The 19,666-nt window shown below is 39.6% G+C and overlaps 1 protein-coding gene and 1 pseudogene across 1 annotated transcript in view; one reads left to right on the top strand and one right to left on the bottom strand.

Moving 5' to 3' along the window:
* Window positions 1-13,884, bottom strand: part of CEP83 (centrosomal protein 83) — a 126,424-nt gene extending 112,540 nt beyond the window's left edge. The window contains exon 1 of the mRNA XM_026499887.4: window positions 11,550-13,884. The gene's annotated coding sequence lies outside the window, so the exon portion shown is untranslated. The remainder of the gene's footprint in view (window positions 1-11,549) is intronic.
* Window positions 13,885-15,158: 1,274 nt separating this feature from the next.
* Window positions 15,159-19,218, top strand: LOC113256154 (nuclear prelamin A recognition factor-like; annotated as a pseudogene).
* The last annotated feature ends 448 nt before the right edge of the window (window positions 19,219-19,666 follow it).

Raw genomic sequence — 19,666 nt, 5'->3', positions numbered from 1 at the left:
ATTACAAAGTTGTAATCAGCAAGACAGTATGGTACTGGCACAAAAACAGACACACAGATCAATGGGACAGAACAGAGAATCCAGAAATGGACCCTCCACTCTATGGTCAACTAATCTTTGACAAAGCAGGAAAGAATATCCAATGGAAAAAGGACAGGCTCTTCAACAAATTGTGTTGGGGAAATTGGACAGCCACATGCAGAAGAATGAAACTGGACCATTTTCTTACATCACACACAAAAATAGACTCAAAATGGATGAAAGACCTAAACGTGAGGCAGGAATCCATCAAAATCCTAGAGGAGAACACAGGCAGCAAGCTCTTCGACCTTGGCCACAGCAACTTCTTGCTAGAAACGTCTCCAAAAGCAAGGGAAACAATGGCAAACATGAGAACTACTGGGACTTCATCAAGATAAAAAGCTTTTGCACAGCAAAGGAAACAGTCAACAAAACCAAAACACAACCTACAGAATGGGAGAAGATATTTGCAAATGACATATCAGATAAAGGGCTAGTATCCAAGATCTATAAAGAAGTTCCCAACTCAACACTCAAAAACCGAAGAATCCCATCAAGAAATGGGCAGAAGACATGAACAGACATTTCTCCAAAGAAGACATCCAAATGGCCAACAGACACATGAAAAAAATGCTCTGCATCACTTGGCATCAGGAAAATACAAATCAAAACCACAGTGAGATACCACCTCACACCAGTCAGAATGGCTAGAATTAGTAAGTCAGGAAACAACAAATGGTGGTGTGGATGTGGCAAAAGGGGAACCCTCTTACACAGCTGGTGGGAATTCAAGCTGGTACAGCCACTCTCCAGAGGTTCCTCAAAAAGCTGAAAACAGAGCTACCCTACAACCCAGCAACTACACTATTAGGTATTTACCCTAAAGTCACTACTTCCTTCTCAAAGTCTTTTCTAGATGTTTCCTTTTCTTTTCCTCTAATCCATTCCGAGTTAACAGTCATTGTGAGCTCTTCCATAACGCCATGTATTTATCCATATCAATTTATTTACTTCACCATATTCTAATCAGCTATTTGTATTCCAATCTCCTGCACTAGGCTAAACTCTCCTTGAGATCAAAGATCATGTCTTAGTCATCTTAATACCCCCAAAACCTTACATAATACCTGAAACTTGGCAGGTAGTCAATAAACACTTGTTGAATGAATATTAAGCAGTTTCTTCCATTTATCAAAAGGACAGGAAAAGCAAGAAATTGCATAGATCTTGGGATTCTACAACCCCAAATGCTTTATAATTTGATGCTTGAGGAAAATCATGGAATTTAAGTCAAGTACATTTGAAGTAACTAATAAATGGCTAATATTGTACAAAGGATTATGAGTGATATAAAAGAAGTATGGGTCGGGGTGCCTGGGTGGCTCAGTCAGTTGAGTGTCTACCTTTGCCTTGGGTCATGATCTCCAAGTCCTGGAATCAAGCCCCATTGCGGGCTTACTGCTTAGCAGGGAGTCTGCTTCTCCCTCTCCCTCTGCCCCTCCCCCCATTCATGCTCTTTCTCTAGCTCTCAAATAAATAAAAATCTTTAAAAAAAAAAGTGGGTCAAGTTTCATCCTCCTGAGAGGAGAGTTTCACACAGAATCATAAAAACCAACCTCCTAGGGCACCTAGATGGCTCAGTCAGTTAAGTGTCCCACTTGTGATTTTGGCTCAGGTCATAATCTCAGGGTCATGAGATCGAGCCCTGAGTTGGGCTCTGTGCTCAGCAGGAAGTCTGCTTGAGATTCTCTCTTTCACCTCTCCCTCTGCCCCTCCCCCACTCATGTTCACTCTCTCTCTCTCCTCTTTCTCTAGAATAAATAAATCTTTAAAAACAAACAAAAAACAGACCTCCTACTTTCAGCATGAGATAATGAAAAGGTTGAGAAATCCTCTTCACAAAAGAGCCAAACAACAACCATTTCAGTGATCTGGAATTCAATCAAAGGCATTCAACAAACTGAAAAAAGGTGTTTATTCATGAAAACAACTGGGTAAGAACAACAGGAGTCTACAGCAATCTTACCTTCAGCTACTCCCATCTCCCCCTACCTTTGTCAGTGTAGGAGTTTAATAAGCATAAGGCAAACTGTGAAGAGCAGGTTCACCACCACTACTTGAGGGTAATCTATTGATTCGATGCACCATCAGTTAAAGCGGAGATTTCTGTGATAACCTTACAGTGAGAGCCAGTGGCACCTTTAGCCCCAGGGTGCAGGACTCTGTGTGCCAAGAAACAAACTGGCAGACTAGCTGGGCATTTTATAGGAGTTGTGGAAGTTGAAACAGCTGGGGCAGGGTGGTGCGGGGGAGGCTTGATAAACTACTAGTGCAGGTTAAACTACTAGTGCAGGTTAAACTAAGACTGTCACTGGATACTGAAGCAGGTCCGTGCCACTCACACATCCTTGGCCAACAAAGCTATGCATATGGCAAGAGAGGCTGGTGCAAAGTAAAAACAAGGGCAAACTTGAAAATGACCTGTGTCTGAATGCACTCCCTTACCCTCAAACAGATCTATCAGCAGTACTAGCCATATTAGTATTAAGCATTAGCTGTGTTAGTTCAAACTGTCTGAACACAACTTCTGACCAACCCTTGAACACTAAGGTATGCACACACAGGAAGCCAGGTTTTAAAACCAGCAGACATCAAGAACAACATAATGTAGGGGTGCCTGGGGGGGCTCAGGTCATGATCCCAGAATCCAGGATCAAGCCCCGCACTGGGCTCCCTGCTCAGCAGGAAGACTGCTTCTCCCCCTCCCTCTCCCTCTGCCCCCTCCCCCTGCTCATGCTCACGCACACGCTCTCTCTCTCAAATAAATAAAGAAAATCATTGAGAGAGAAATAGACAATATAACAAAATTAGTTGTAGAGTATAATGATTGATAGAAAAAAGACAGGAAATCTGCAAGGATATAGAGGACTTGACAAACACTCCACCCCTAAACTGCAGAATACATATTCTCTTCAAACACACATAAAACACTCCAATATACCATATGCTGGGCCACAAAACAAGTCTCCGTAAATTTGAAAATACTGAAATCATGAAAAGTACCTTATGTGATCACAATAGAATCAGAGATGCAAAATGGAAAGAAATCTAGGAATACTCCCCAATATTGGTAAATTCAACAACAAACTTCTAAATAACCCATGAGTCAAATAAAGCACAAGGAAAATTTAAATATATTTGAATTGAATGAAAACAAAAACAAAATCAAATGTAAGGAATGTAATTAAAACAGTGTTCAGAGAGAAACTTACAGCTTTAAACAACTATGAGAAAAGAAGAGAGGTCACAAATCAATAATCTAAGCTTCCACCTTAGGAAACAAGGGAGTGGGGAGAACACACTATGGGCTCAACTTCACAACCCTGAGATCAGGACCTAAGCTGAAACCAAGAGTTGGACACTCAACCAACTGCACCACTCAGGTGCCCCAAAATTTGGTTCTTTAAAAAAAAAAAATCAACAAAGCTGACATACTTAGGCTAGATTTACCAGAAAACAGAAAAGATACAAATTACCAAAATAAAGAATGAGAGATCATTACCAACCTTACAGTAATTTAAAAGACTTTTAAAAATATGGATTTTTTTATCAACAAATTAGACAATTAACATGAAATGGACTAATTCCTAAAAGCGTACAAGTTATTAAAACTCAAAAAGAAATAGAAAATCCAAATAGAACCGTAACAAGTGAGGAAATTAAATTAGTAATTAAAAACCTTCCCACAAAGAAAAGCCCAGGCCCATACAGCTCCACTGGTGAATGCTATCAAATAGTTAAAGAAGTAATAGCAATTCTTAGGAAACTATTTCAGAAAAAAGAGAGGGAGAAACACCATGCAACTCCTTCAATAAGGCCAATGTCGTCCTGATACCAAAGTTGGACAAAGGCACCACAAGATACCAATAGACTAATATTCCTCATAAACATAAACGTGAAATTCCTTAACAGAATCTAGGAAAACCAAATTTAGCAACATATGTAAGATTATATAGTATGACTAAGTGAAACTTATCCCAGGAATACAGCGTTGAGTTAACCTCTGAAAAATCAATTATGTAATATACCATATTAATAAAAGATAAAATCCATTATGATTATCTCATTGGATGTGGGGGGGGGGGGAATCTGACAAAATCCAAGACCCATTCATGATTAAAAACTCAACAAACTAGGGCAAAATGGAATTTCCTCAGTCTAATAAAGGGCATCTACAGAAAACCTACAGCTAACATTACACTTAATAGTGAAAATCTACATACTTTCCCCTGAAGATGAGGAGCAATGCAAAGCACTCTCCACGCTTATTCAACATCTTACGATCTAGGCCATACAACAAAGAAAAAATGAATAACAGAATGTATTAACATTCAGATTGGAATGATCTGAACTTATCAGACATAATCATATATGTAGAAACAATATTTAAAAATCAACTGTGGGGCACCTGGGTGGCTCAGTCGGTTTAGTGACCGACTCTTGATTTCAGCGCAGGTCATCATCTTGGGGTCCTGAGACTGAGCCCTGCCTTAGGCTCTGCACTAGGTGTGGAGGCTGCTTGAAATTCTCTCCCTCTCCCCCTCTGCCCCTCCCCCCAGCCCACCATGCACTCTGTTAAAAAAAATTAATTGCATTTCTATAATCTAAAAATCAAATTATGAAAATTCTATTCCCAATATCAAAAATTCTCAATTCTTCAGAATTTAATGAAAGTGCAAGAATTATATATTGAAAACTAAAAAAACATTGTTGAGAGAAATTAAAAATATAAATAGAGAGACATCACATATTCACGGATTAGAAGACTCTTAAGTTAGCAATTTTTCCCACACTGATCTATGGATTCAATGTAAATCTTATCAAATCACAACAAATGTTTTTTGTAGAAACTGACAAGTGGGTCCTAAATTTTACATGTAAACGGAAAGAATCTAGAATTACTTTTGAAAAAGTTGGAAAGATTTACACTACCCATTTTGTTTTCTTCTTTGAATTTTTATTTGTATTTATTTTTCCTGAGTAAATGTGGGGCTCAAACTCACAACCCCAAGATCAAGTCGCATGCTCCACTGAGCCAGTCAGCCACCCCTATACTACCCATTTTGAAACTTACTATAACACTACTGTTATCAAGGCAGTGTGGTACTGGAGTAAAGACAGGAATATAGATGAAGAAAATAGGACTGAGGCTCTAGAAATAAACCCTTATGTTATAAACAACTGATTTTTTACAAATGTGCCAATATAATTTAAGGGAAAAAGAATAGCCTTTTTAACAAATAGTGCTAGGGCAACTTGGCATCCACTTGGCATTAAAAAAATTTTTAAATTTTGGGGCACCTGGGTGGCTCAGTTAAGCGTCTGCCTTCAGCTCAGGTCATGATCCCGGGGTCCTGGGATCGAGCCCCAGGTAGGTCCCCTGCTCAGGGAGGAATCTGCTTCTTCCTCTCCCTCTCCCTGCCCCTTCTCCCACTCATGCATATGCATGCTTGCTCTACCTCTCAAATAAAATCTTAAAAAAATATCTAAAATAGATCACAAATGTTAATGCAATATGGATCCTAGATCTAAATGAAGGAGCTAAAGGTAAACAGAGGAGAAAATCTTTGTGATCTTGAATCAGGCAAAAAGTTCTTAAACACATCATCAAAATCATAAACCATAAAAGGAAAAAATTATAAACCAGACTTCATCAAAAACCTTTGTACTTCAAAGACACGAGTATAAGAAAAAGTAAGCCACAGATTGGGAGAAAATCTTTGTAAATGTCTCCAATAATAAGACTTTAACCAAGAATATGTAAAGAACTTTTACAACTCAATAAGACAAAAAAACCCAGCTTAAAAAAAAAATGGGCAAAAGATTTGAATAGAATTCCACCAAAGATGACTTATAAAAGGCTAATAATAATAAGCACAGGGAAAAATGCAACATCATTTATATTTAGGGAAATGCAAATTAAAATCACAAGTCGAATTTTGGGAGCCCCCATCTCCCATGTTGTTCAAAGGTCAACCAAAGACTCTTTCTCTATGTTATGATGCTAACCAAATATTTGACCTATCCCATTTGCAAGTTCAGATCTTTGCAGAGTATCTTTGTATAGATGGGTTTACATTTATAGTGCTACACAATGTTTCTTGAGAATTTTCATTTAATCAAAAAACTATGAAATGTGATAAGCATTCCTCCTTTGGCTTCCAAGATTCTACCCTTCTCTGGTTTTCCTCCGTACTGTCTTTGTCCACCTACCCATTACATGCTGATGTTCACCAGCCCTCTTCTGATTCCACACACTCTCCCTAGGAATCCCATCTATACCCAGGATCTGAACTACCACTATTGCTGATGACTTCTGACTCTCACTCCAATTCAGAGAAACTTCTCCCCAGTTTTACTTGATTTATGAACTCCTTCCAGGTTAGGTTTAATACTTCTCTGTATACTCTCAGATTATATTTACATAATTCTAATCTGGCATTTCCTTAATTATAATGTGTTCTCTTTCCAGTTCTAGGTCAGGTGTCCTTCTGACATGCCACCAAAACATGCCCTCATTTATCTTTATAGCACTTTCAATTTATATTACAAATAACTATATATAAATTATAAATAACCATTCATTTTCTGCCACCAGGCACTGCTTGAGACTTGGCACTATGCCTTATTCACAATCCTCCCAGTACCTAGTATAGTGCAAGACCCATGACAGGCACTCAAAAATCGACTAAACCAATGAACAGGAGAAATAAAATGTGCTTTAAATTGTAAATATACAGGGCACCTGGGTGGCACAGTTGGTTAAGTGTCGGACTCTTGGTTTTGGCGCAGGTGATCTCAGGGTCATGAGACTGAGCCCCAGGTTGGGCTCTGCACTCAGCACTGAGTCTACTTTAGACTCTCTCTCCCTCTCCTATCCCTTCCCCACGTGCACGTACACTCTCTAAAATAAATAAACCTTGAAAAAATGAAAAATAAATTGTAAACACACAACCTCTGAAAAAAAACTTTTTTCAAAAGAGAAAACAGGCCAAGAAAGGTTATGTGACTAACTCAGTCAAGTCTTCATCTCCTGAATCACAGTTCTCTTCCCACAAAATCATAATGCCTATTAGTTCATGCTTACTTATCTGAGCTTTCCATGAACCTCCAGAAGTAACATAAAAATATTATTTGGAGAAGAACCATTTCAAATGCATCCACCACAACTCTTGTTGGCTATATCAGTTGTAGAGAACTCAGATGTTCTTACTTAATCGTTTTTCTGCCCAATATAGACTAATCTTTAATTTAACCAGTCTCTTCACATATCCTTCATATAATTCAATATATATCACACATCTGTATGTGAAAAATAATGTACAAGTTATAATCTGTCAGCACTCCAAAAATATATAATTATATTGTATGCTCTTTAACAATATCTCCAGTGTCTGCCTTAAACCAAAATGTGATTCAGATGAGAAAAACATATTGAATGTGAATGCTAAAGACAAGCACTTCAACTTAGCAGGAAAATCCCTATAGTCCATTGCTAACGTTTTCAGTGGTTGCTACGTTATCCTGCAATTGTGTTACTCGGCAACAACTCAGAAGCTAGGATAGCAAGCTTACTAAAAAACAAATGACTCAAACCAAGATTTATAAAAATACTGAGACTCTTTTTTTTTTATACCTTTAAATGAAGCAATTCCTTGTCATAAGCAGCAGATACAGGATTTACAGCAAGACTACAAAAATTACCCAGAATTTATTTAAAGACATATTTTGAGAGTGATAGGCACTTTCCCAAAGGAAATGGATAGGTTTAGGTTCCTCCTGACTCTATGAATTTTAATGAAAAAGAAATTTAAAATTACAATATATGGAAAGCAAGTAACTGGGCACTTCCTGCTTTAATTTTTTTACTACTGGATTAAGTCTCAGTTAAGCTTAACAACAACAACAAAAAAGCTAGACTAGCTAGACTATACAGCCTGTGATCTCCATAACCCATAGAGGCAGCCCCAATGGAAAAATATAAAATTTAAAATAACTGCTACTTTATGAGGGCCAAATAAAAGTACTGACATAATTCATAAATGAGTCTTGACCAGGAAAATAGTAACATGGAATGGGGTAAAATGGAGAGATAGGGAGAAAGGGATTATACAAGGGAGTAGAGGGAAGAGAGAGTTGGGGGAAGTGTTTTTAAAATCAAGATTCTACTAAGGAAGATCCAGGAAACTGACCAAACTCCCCAAGCCCACTTGAGAGTAGTGCCAGCATTCCTGAGGGAGTTCTTAATGCTGATATTGTCATGGGAAATTCTCAAATATCACACTTTCTAGGAATAGAATTTTTCCTTCCAATTCCAGTGAATTCCCTCTTTAATTCCCTTTCTTATGGTTTACAGTTGCCCTTCCTCTCTCAGTTACTCTCTCAAAGATTTTCTTTTACTTCTACTACACTATGGAAGGGGGGGAAAGTACAAATGCACGTTACTCATCTCTAACATTTATTCAGCAACTTCTATTTGGAAGATACTAAGGATACAGCTCATTGAGATCTGGTGTCCTGCCCTTAAGGAGCTTACAATCTAGTTAGGAAAGTGAGGCATAAACAGAAATAAAATGCAATAGAAAGTATCAGATGGGGGGCGCCTGGGTGGCGCAGCAGTTAAGCGTCTGCCTTCGGCTCAGGGCGTGATCCCGGCGTTATGGGATCGAGCCCCACATCAGGCTCCTCTGCTATGAGCCTGCTTCTTCCTCTCCCACTCGCCCTGCTTGTGTTCCCTCTCTCGCTAGCTGTCTCTATCTCTGTCAACTAACTAAATAAAATCTTTAAAAAAAAAAGAAAGTATCAGATGGGAATGGCTAATAAAAACATCCTATAGGATTTCAGAGAAGAAAGAGTTCAAAACATGTTACCCTGAAATACGCCACTCTGGTGTACTAATTAGAGTTAAAAGTACTTAAGAAACAGCAGGTGCAAAAGGGGCACTCTGACCCTCCTTTTTCTTCCTGAAAACAGAAGATAAAAATTCCAGAAGGAAAAAAAACCCCGTACCAGAAGTAAAGACTATTCTTATCACCAGAGATGGGGAATCAAAGCAAGAAATCTGTACAAACAAGCCTTATTAAACTAATCTTTATTTTCCTAGTCACTTCTCCACAATTTACTACTCAGCACAAAACCCTTTGTCTTTTTTACACAAATTTGTTTATCTAAAAGGTATAAAAGCTTTCCACTCTGGTTACTTCAAGTCTTCATTCTCCTGTGAAGGCCGCCAAGTACATATAAAATTTTTTTTAACTTGTATGCTTTTCTCTGTTAATCTGTTTTATGTCAATTTAACTCTTAGGCCAGCTGGAGACACTAAAATGGTAGAGAACTTTTCCTCCCCTACAGAGATTATGGCGGAATTGAACTTTATAGAAAACGTGCAATTCAGATTTTAGGAAAGAAGGGAAGAAATCAGGTCAGGCAGGCAGAATGACATGAAGACTTGGAAGAAAGGGAGGAAGCACATGGTAGGTTTAGAGGATAGTGAGGAAATCAGTCTGGACACAGAACAGTTTTTCTATTAAGAACATGAACATGAAATGGCAGAGCGAGAGGAGATTTCGAAGAGTTCGGATTAAGAAATGTGAACTTTACTCAGTAGGAAAGAATACTTCAGGAAATTTTTTACAGATACATACACACATGCCCTAAAAGTACACACAGATTAGACAGTTTGACAAAATTACTGAACTTAAATACATTATGACAAAATTAAAATAAAACTCAATTACTTTAGGCAAAGACAGTACCTAGAAAACACACAAAGAATTATGACAATTAACTAATCTTTCTGTTAAGATTTCATTCTTCTAAACTTCTTGAATTAGAACTTCCCATGACAAAATGCTGACTTCTGATTACTAAGAATTTTATCATACATGAGTCATTCTTGATTTTTCTTCTCTGCTTGTCTTGCCCAACTCTTGAATATTTCATTACTTCAATATCAGCATATGGAAAAGAAAAAGGGGGAGGGAACTAAAACGAAGTCAACGGATTTTTGCAATGCAGTTAAGACATGCAACTTCAAGTTCCAATTCCCATTACCAATAGTTTGATTTCAAAGAAGTCATTCAGTCTCACAGTGTCTCAAATGTTCTCACTTCATTTCTTACATACTTGAAAGGTTATAGCACTCAAAAAAATCCTGAAAAAGTGCTCTGAAAACTACTTGACATACAGTCATACAAATTATGTCAATAAGGGTTCAATGGGTGGAGAAAGAATGAGGTTATTGGCTCGACCAAAACCACTTAAAAACCACTTGCGGATAGTGTTTCAATCCCGCACTGCGCTATGTAACCCTAAATTGGTATTATTCTATTATTTGAAAAATTCCTGAATATAGCCTGCACACTTCATCTGGTTAGAAAATATTCGAAAGAAAGAATACCAGACATATACTGTCCTATATAACCAAAGGGTAACCCAAATCCATTTGCAACTCTCTGGAGAGTCCTGTATGACACTGAAACTCAAAACATTCTAGTAATTCCACACAAAATGAGTTTGAAATCAAACTTCAGCACAGAAGGTGCGTATTAACTGTAACCACCTACAGGCTAAACCCATGAATTTACAGAATTCTGAATCCAGATAATTGTAGGATAGTTACACTTAATTATATGATAGTTGAATATTAGACTTGTTTACGGAGATGTTGCTTGGTAACAGAAGCACTGCTTTAACAACTTACTCAGTTTTAGATCTCAAGTATTCTGTGCTCATAGTCTAAATACTATCAACTATAACATATATAAGAAATTAAGAACAAGTTTCTTGCCATTCTAGACATCTCTGAGATTTTACTGAAACAGCTTCATAATTAAAACTCATATAACTGTAACTTAAAACTTTAAAAATACTTGGCAGTGGGCATTCTGAAGCGCTAAGTACCCATTTATTATGGTCAAAAGCTGGTAAGGATTTATCAAAATGTCCATTTAAGCCAGGCATTCATTTACATAGTCTAGACGTTATCTCTGAAATGACTGCCAGTATCAGTATTAAAATTGTTTGCAGGGTCATGGAAATTGGTTGCATAGCTTTTTCATCACAAATTAAACTGTGGTACCACACGTTCAGCCAGTTAGTAAACTAGCTACACACGCATCGCACTGGAGTGCACCAAAAAACTCCAAAAAGGGGCGCCAGCCTGGCTCAGTCCCAGGAGCATGCGACTCTTAATCTCGGGGTGGTGAGTTCGAGCCCCGCACTGGGTGTAGAGATTACTTACATATACAAACTTAAAAAAAAAAAAAAAGGATTAAAAAAAAACTCCATAAAAAGTTTCACGTGCACTTAAGTGGCTACAGAGCACGTCTCACAGCCTACGTTTCTAACACCCTCTCCAATTCCTTTACGGGGAAAGTAACAAAAAAGTCAAGGGCAAGTTGTAAAGCAAAGGGGAGCATTCCAAAACTACGGACAAGACAGCGTCCCCATAAAAAGAGGTTACGTACCAGACTCGCACACAGTCCTTGCAACTTGAGCACATAAAACTTAACAGCGCCCGGTGGTGTGGCCGCACTGGCCACCGGGGAACGCCTGCAAAGCTCCAACCACGGGCACCCACTCAACTTTTCTCGCACCGGCATTGGGGCTAAGGGATGCGGTTCCACACGCGGGGTGCTGGCCCGGCCGGCAGCCGCTCGCGGCGCAGGCTGACGAGAAGGAGCAGGAAAAGGACGGCCAAGCGCGCCCCTCGGACTCCCGACTCCACGGAAATGTGAGGTTTCCCAGGAGAGCTCCGAGGGCGGAAAGGGCGGAGGTGGAGAGAAGAACTTCGCTCCACCTCGGCGGACGGGCTTTCTCAGGGTAGCGAGGCAGCCCAGTGGCGGCCCACGGGCCAACACGCTACCCTTCGCCCTCAGCCCGCCGCCCACCGCCCCTCAAGCCGAGCGCAGCCCAGGTCCCGAGCCCTAAGGGCGCGCGAAGCAGGAAGTCCCGCCCCTACGCTTACGTCACCGACGCCGCGGACGCCGGCTGCGGTCAGCAGCCGTTAGAGGGAGGAGGCGAGCCGAACTGAGGCGGGAGCAGCGTCGGAAGATGGCGGGAACGCCGGGTCGAGGCGGCACTGCGACAGAGCACCGGGGGGACGCAGAGATCCCCCAAGCCGAAAACGGGCGCTTGTTTCAACCAGCCAGACTGAAGTGTGTGGTTGAGCGGGAAGCCGGTCTCCCTCGCCCCCTCGCCGCGCTATGTTTCTAGGGGATTTTCTCCCTTTTCGCGCTTCCCTCTGCCGACTCTTCGCACACTCAACTCTTTGAGGGCTCCGAGGAGGTCTCCTGCCGCTGACTTCTTCCCCGATTATGCACGTTTAATGGGTCCTGGAGTCGGCTGCCTGCGACGTCAGCCTGGGGGCATGAGCTCCCGAGCGGGGAGTCAGCTCAGCTTGCCAGGAGGAACCGACCAGGTCAGGACCAGGGCCCGGGGTGAATCCTTCCCCGCCCCTTGAGTCCTGCTCCACAGTCAGGGCCCACTGGGGATAACATTGTGAACTATTTATCTCAAGGTTGTAAACTAGAGTTGGAAGAGAAGGTACTAGTTTTTGAGAGCATTAGTTATATGCCAAGGGTTGAAATGTAGTTTCAGTCTCTAAGAATAGGTGATAGAAGAAATAGGCACTCTTCCTTTCCTACGTTTGTTCAGTGTCTTGGTTTGGGGTTTTGGTTCTCATTGCATTGTGAAGCAGAGCTTATTTTTTTACCTAGGCTGTAGCTATAATTAGAAAGGCAACTGAGATAGGACTTTTTTTGTTGAAATGAGGAAAGAGGAGTCATTCCATGAGACAATGAGTTGGGTAATGGAGTGTCAACACGTGGATTACAAAGATGTGGGAGGTAGTATCAGTGAACAGAATATAGAATCCAGAAACAAACTGCTGTGCCATGTACAAGTGTTTAATAATAGTAGCTCACATTTGCTGAGCATTTAGGTATCAAATACCAGAGCACTTTTTCAGGCTCTATTATTTAACCCTAAGACAGGTGCAATTATTATCTGACTTTACATTACCCAGAGCCATTATGTGAGCAGACTCTGCTCTGAGCACAGAGCCCATTGAAGGGCTCAATTTCACAACCCTGAGATAACGATCTGAGCTAAAACCAAGAATGGGATGCTTATTCGACTGCACCACCCAGCAGCTCACATTTGCTGAGCATTTAGGTATCAAAAATCAGAACACTTTTTCAGGTTATATTATTTAACCCTAAGACAGGTGCAATTATTTGACTTTACAACATTACCTAGAGCCATTACTGGTAAGTGTTGAAGCCAGGAGAACTGGACTCCAGAAGTCTTGGTGGTAATCAGTAAACTGTATGCTACAAATCACTGCTAAGTGGGAAAAAGATTATGTGAGAAATAACAAACCAATGGAGACAGGCTTTTAATCTCTTTTCTCAAATACCAGATGAATCAAAAAATTTCAAAAATGTAAAGAATTAAGCCATAAAAACACTACAAGAAAATCAAGGAGAGTATCTTTATAATCCCGAGCTGAGAAAGGCCTTTGCTAAGTATGAAACAAGAACCAGAAACCATAACAGAAAAAAATTAGTAAAAAACATTAACCACATGAAGATTGTAATCCTCTTCTACATACACGTTGTAATCTTCTATACACAAATAATGAACCAGTGGAAAATACATTTATATCATGTGGAAAAAGAAGGAAAAATATTCCTAATATATGAAGAGCTCATAGAATATCAATCTTAATGGGCACCTAGGTGATGCAGTCGGTTAAGCATCCCACTCTTGGCTTTAGCTCAGATCGTGATCTCAGGGTTGTGAAATTGAGCCTTTCATGGGCTCTGTGCTCAGCGCAGAGTCTGCTTAAGATTCTCTCTCCCTCTCCATTTGCCCCTCTCCCTCTGCCCCTCCCCCCCACACTCAATGCACACGCATGCACGCTCTCTCTCTATATATATAATTTTTAAAAAAGTATCAATTTTAAAAATACCACAATAAAATTAGCAAAGGAAATCAATAGGACATTTTTAAACCAATAAAAACAAACATCTAATTAAATGAAAAAATGTTCAACATTCCAAACAGATCCTTTTTGTCCCTCAGGGTACATAGGGATATGGGGTTAACAATTATATTGTGCACCATTGGTGTTAAGGTTGAAATTGGGACAATCTTATTTACCAAATTTACCAAAATTTCATTAGCCTTTGCCCCAAAATCTCATTTCCTAGTCTATTTATTCTAAGGAAAATAACAAAACATTCATATGAATGTTCCTCACTCCATTTTTTTGTAATAAGTGTTTTTAGAAACAATAAAAGTGCCATCACTAGGATGCTAGTTAAATTACAGTGCATGTGCACAATGTAATACCCGTAAGCTATTAATCACAATGATGAAAATCTTTATTTACATGAAAATACTTTCATAGTATATAGGTCCCCCCCATAAAAGTAGAATATAAATCAGCAAGAACAGAATCTTCTTGACATGAATATATATGTGTATATAAATGTACAAAAAGATCTGGAAGGATGTTGGCAAAAATGCAAGTGATTTTTATTTTGTCTTTTGGACTTTTTTTTAATCTCATTTGAATTTTCTTATAATGTCTGTATCATTTTTACAAAAAAAAAACTTTTATTTTTAATTAAAGATATGCCAGTGAAAGGGGAGCCAGTTGACTGTAGATGCCCATAGGTAGACAACCAATGTGAAATAATTATATCTGAGAGCTAAATTCTCAGCTTTTTAAGCACCCAAAATTTGATTATATTAATTTTATATTTTTATATATTTTTATATATTTATATTTTATGTATTTTATTAAATAAATATATTAATTTACCTCAAGTTAGCAAATGTAACTCATCACTTGGATATTATGATTCTGACTTCCTAAATTGGCCACTGTATCCATCCTATGTGTTGTTCTCTGTGTACCTCTCCTGGTATTTGTCACACTGAATTATACTTCCTTCTTTCTGTCACTAGACTGTTTGCTTCTACAATATATATCATTTTCTGCCATATGTTATATATTTTTCCCCTGATTCATTATTTGTCATCTATTTTGTTTTTGTATGCAGAAATTTTACTTTTAATGCAGTCAAAATGCTAATGAATTATACAGATATTAAAGGGATAGTTCAACAACTTTATGCCAATAAATTTGACAACTTAAGTGAAATGGACAAATTCCTGAAAAAATACAAACAAGTGACACAAGAAGGAAAAGAAAAGCTAAATGGACGCATATCTATTAAAGAAATGGAATTTCTAATCAAAAACTTTCCCACAAAGAAAACTCCAGGGCCAGATGGCTTCACCAGTAAATTTTATCAGACTTTTAAAGAAGATAAAATACTAATCCTATATATTTCAGAGAACAGAGCAGGAATGAACACTTCCAAACTCATTTTATGAGGCCAATATAATCTTGATATCAAAACTTGACCAGGACATTCTACAGGAAAATTACAAACCCATATCCCTCATGAATATAGATTTTAAACTTCTTAGTGAAATATTGGCAAATTGAACCTTGCAATATAAAGGATAAGATGCTGAGGAAAGCGTGGTTTAACATTGAGAAGTCAGTGTAATTCTCCACATTAACAGAATGGAAGAGAAAAACAAAATGATGGTCTCAGTAGATGCAGAAAAAGCATCTGACAAAATTCAAACCCATTCATGTTAAAAAAAAAAAAACTTAAAGCAAGTTAAGTATAGAAGAGAACTTCCTCAGTATAACAACAATCATCTTTGAGAAATGTAGTGGTGGAATATTAAATCTTCTTCTAAGGTCATGAAAAACAAAAGACAAGAATGTTTGCTCTCACCACTTCTATTCAGGGTTATGTTGAAGGTCCCAATCAATGTAACAAAACAATAAGAAATTGCATAAAGATTGGAAAAACTTGGACTTCCTGATTTCAAAACTTAAAACTACAGTAATCAACACAGCTGTACTGCCAAGAACATATATATATATCAGTGAGATGTAATTCAGAGTTCATACATTACATTTATAGTCAATTGACTTTTGACAAAGGTGCCAAGAAAATTAAATAGGGGAAAGAATAGTCTTTTCAAAAAATGATGCTGGGAAAATATGGAAAAGAATGAACTTGGACCCCTGTACATATACAAATGTTGAGATGAATCAAAGATCTAAATGTAAGAGCTAAAACTAAAACTCAAAAAAAACATAGCCATAAATCTTCATGGCATAGCAATGGTTTCTTGGATGTGACACCGAGAGCACAACCAACCAAAGGAAAAAAATAGATAAATTATACTTCATCAAAATTAAAAATTTTTATGCTTCAAAGAACACTACCAAGAAAGTGAAAAGGCCGCATCTCCTGGTGCTCCTCTCAGGCCAAGTCTTGGCCCCCAACCTGCCCCACTACAGATGAAGTGTGAGCACCACATGTGGAAGAAGAGAGAATTGCATAAGTTGGCTGATGCCTAGATATTTCTGAGTAATTGGTGTGTCACATCTGTGTGACTGTGGAGGAAGTGATCCAGGTTTCCCAGCAGGACACCAAGGACTTCTTTTGATTCTGAACCTTAATAAGAAATGTGATATCTCACAGCACAAGGTGCTGGCAGTGTCAGTGTGTCCACAGTCTCTGCCTTATTTTGCTGCTAAATTCTGCCTCAGTGTGATTAATGCATCCAGAAGACTCTGTGTCTTCCTCAAAATCTTGGTGTGTGCACTGTCTTTGATACAACAATAGCTGGGGATTTCAGCATCGTGGAGAGTCAGAAAGAATCTGTTCCTCGATGCCACCAGCACAGTGAGGAAGAGCCAGTGTTATCCAAGCTCACATCCACCTGTCCAGGATGGGTCCCATACTTGGAACATGTGCTGGGCCACCCTATCGCTCCCCCTGACCTCTACACCACCAAGTCTCCCCAGCAGATCATAGGCTCTTTGGTGAAGGATTACTTCACCAGACAGTAGAACCTGTCCTCAGACAAGATATTCCACATTATTGTGGCATCTGCTATGATAATAAACTGAAGGCCCTCCAAGAAGATTTTCCCACAGCTTCAAATGGTTCCTGGGGTGCTGACTGACTGCATATTAACCTCAAGTGAAATTGTTCAGATAATGGAGCAAAGTGACCTCTTGGTGAAAAGACACTACCATGTACACTCTGGAGGCCTGAAGGAGAAGGTGAGGCACCGACCATGACGGAGCCAGCTCCAGCAGGTACCTGGCGCACATCTTCAGACACGTGGCCAAGCAGCTGTTTAATGAGGATGTCACCTGCCACACCCTGAAGAACAAAGACTTCCAGAAGGTCACCCTTGAAAAGAATGGGGAAGTTCTGTTATGCTTTGCTGCTGTGTACTGCTTTCAAAACATCCAGGATGTGGTTCTGAAGTTGGAGAAAGGCAAGTTGCCATACCACTTCATGGACCAGTGGATGTTTAAATTACTGAGGCGAAGCCCAGACCAAGGAAGGGCATGCAGAAAAGGTGCTGCTGTGTCAGATGGAAGGCAAGTTGCCATACCACTTTGTGGACCAGTGGATGTTTAAATTACTGAGGCCAAGCCCAGACCAAGGATGGGCATGCAGACAAGGTGCTACTGTGTCAGAAGGCGTCGACGCTGACATCCCTGTGCAGCCCTCTAGACCAGCGCCCACATGCAGGAGCTATACCAGGAGTGGCTGAACAGGGCCAACTCCCCTGCAGTCCAGGAAGTCCTGCACACAATGTACCAGGCCCAGGGCTCCCTGCCGTCACCTGCGACATCAAGTGGTAAAGGTCGAGAAGGCTGGGAGGCAGGTCCAATCAGCTGCCCAAGGCGGGAGGAGCAGCTGAATGTGGGTATCAGAGACACTAGAGGAAAACCACTCTGCTTCTCAGTTACTACTTTGGTTTTCAGAATTCTTTACCCCCTATTTGTTGGTAGCTTCCTCAGTCAGTTTGATTGGGTGCTATCTTTGTAATACTGTGCAACTGGAATATTTTAACATTAGAGAAGGACTGCCCCAAGTTAAGTATCCTTTTAGCTTAAGACTGAAAAATATCCTGAAGAAAATAATGAAGATAGATTATTTTAGGCTTAAAAAAAAAAAATCCCAAAAATGTCCTGTAAAGAGCTAAGACCCCAAAAGTTCAGATTCATGTGCCTCAAAAGGATTTGATGTGGAAATTAAGACAGGATGCAAGCAGGCAGCAGGGTTTGTGGGGCCACAATCCACAGTCTGCCTGATTTGGCTCTTATTTTTACCCACTTACATCATTCCTGAAAATGTTTTTGCTAGAACATGAATAAATTGCAACATTTTGGAATTGGGGGCTCATATACAAATCTGGATTTCCAGCTTTTCTGACAACAGTAGGCCACATTCCTCAGTGCTGTGGTTGCCAGAGTGCAGTAGCAGCCTTCTACTGGGACCAGACCTCTAACTGGGGGACCCTTTGTTGGTGTCTTCGGCCCCAGACTCACACTTTTACATTCAGCCTTTAAGGTGAACTCACCTTGAGGCAGGGGAAGTCTGGCAAGGGTGACAGGTATTACCGACAGAAGGATGGAGGATGGAGATGGGCTGCCCTGCTTAGGTCAGGCTGTGGGTTCAGGAGGCAGCTACCTTAATCCCCCACAGTGAGGTTAGCAGCAATAGACCCTCCTGATCCTGCTGTGATCCTGCCTCCTCCCTACCTGTGCTTCTTGAGGGACTCTCTCATCCTGCAGCCTATGCTGCTCCTGTAAGCACACCTTAAAGAAGTAAGAGAGAAAGCAGTTTATCCACAAAGGGACTAGCAGGGAGCCAGAAATCTGCAGAATCATGGCACTCCACATCAGAACTTGTCCTTGAAATGAAAGACATCTGAGAATGACCTGGTGTTGGTTTTTCAAAGCACTTGGATTTTGTTAACATAAATGATGATGTTCTTAAGCCCTCCATGCTCTAAAGCCTTAGCAGGCTCAGTTTCCTTCATCGTGTTCTGTATCTTATTGTACCTGTATACCTATCTGACTTGATACCTAGATATTGTGTGAAACTGTATGTTTTTGGGGCACTTGGCTGGCTCAGTCAGAAGAGCATAAGACTCTTCATCTTGGGGTCATGAGTTCAAGCCCCACATTGGGTATAGAGATTATTTAAATAAAAACTTTTTTTTTAATTATATGTATTTTTTTCTTTCAATCTGTTCACAATCAGATTTCATCCTCCACAGTAACTGATATGGAATAAACAGGAAGAATGTGGGGAGAAAAAAGAAAGTGAAAAGACAACCTATAGAATGGGGGAAATATTTGAAAATCATATCTGATAAGAACTTGTATTCGAAATATATAAACAATTCTTACAATTCCACAATAAAAAGATAAGATAATTTAAAAATGGACAAAGGATTTGAAGAGAGATTTCTCCGAAGAAGATATACAAACAGCCAATAAGCACATGAGAAGATGATCAACATCATTTGTCATTAGGGAAATGTAAATCAAAACCATGATGAGACACCATTTTGTACCCACTAGGATGGCATGGACAATAACAAGCATTAGTGAGAATGTGGAGAAATAGGAACCCTCATACCCCAGTGGTAGGAATGTAAAATTGTGCTT

This window comes from Ursus arctos, unplaced genomic scaffold (genome assembly GCF_023065955.2).
Source record: "Ursus arctos isolate Adak ecotype North America unplaced genomic scaffold, UrsArc2.0 scaffold_21, whole genome shotgun sequence".
NCBI lineage: Eukaryota > Metazoa > Chordata > Mammalia > Carnivora > Ursidae > Ursus > Ursus arctos.
Note: the sequence above shows the minus strand (reverse complement) of the source record. Positions and strands in the feature narration are given on the sequence as shown.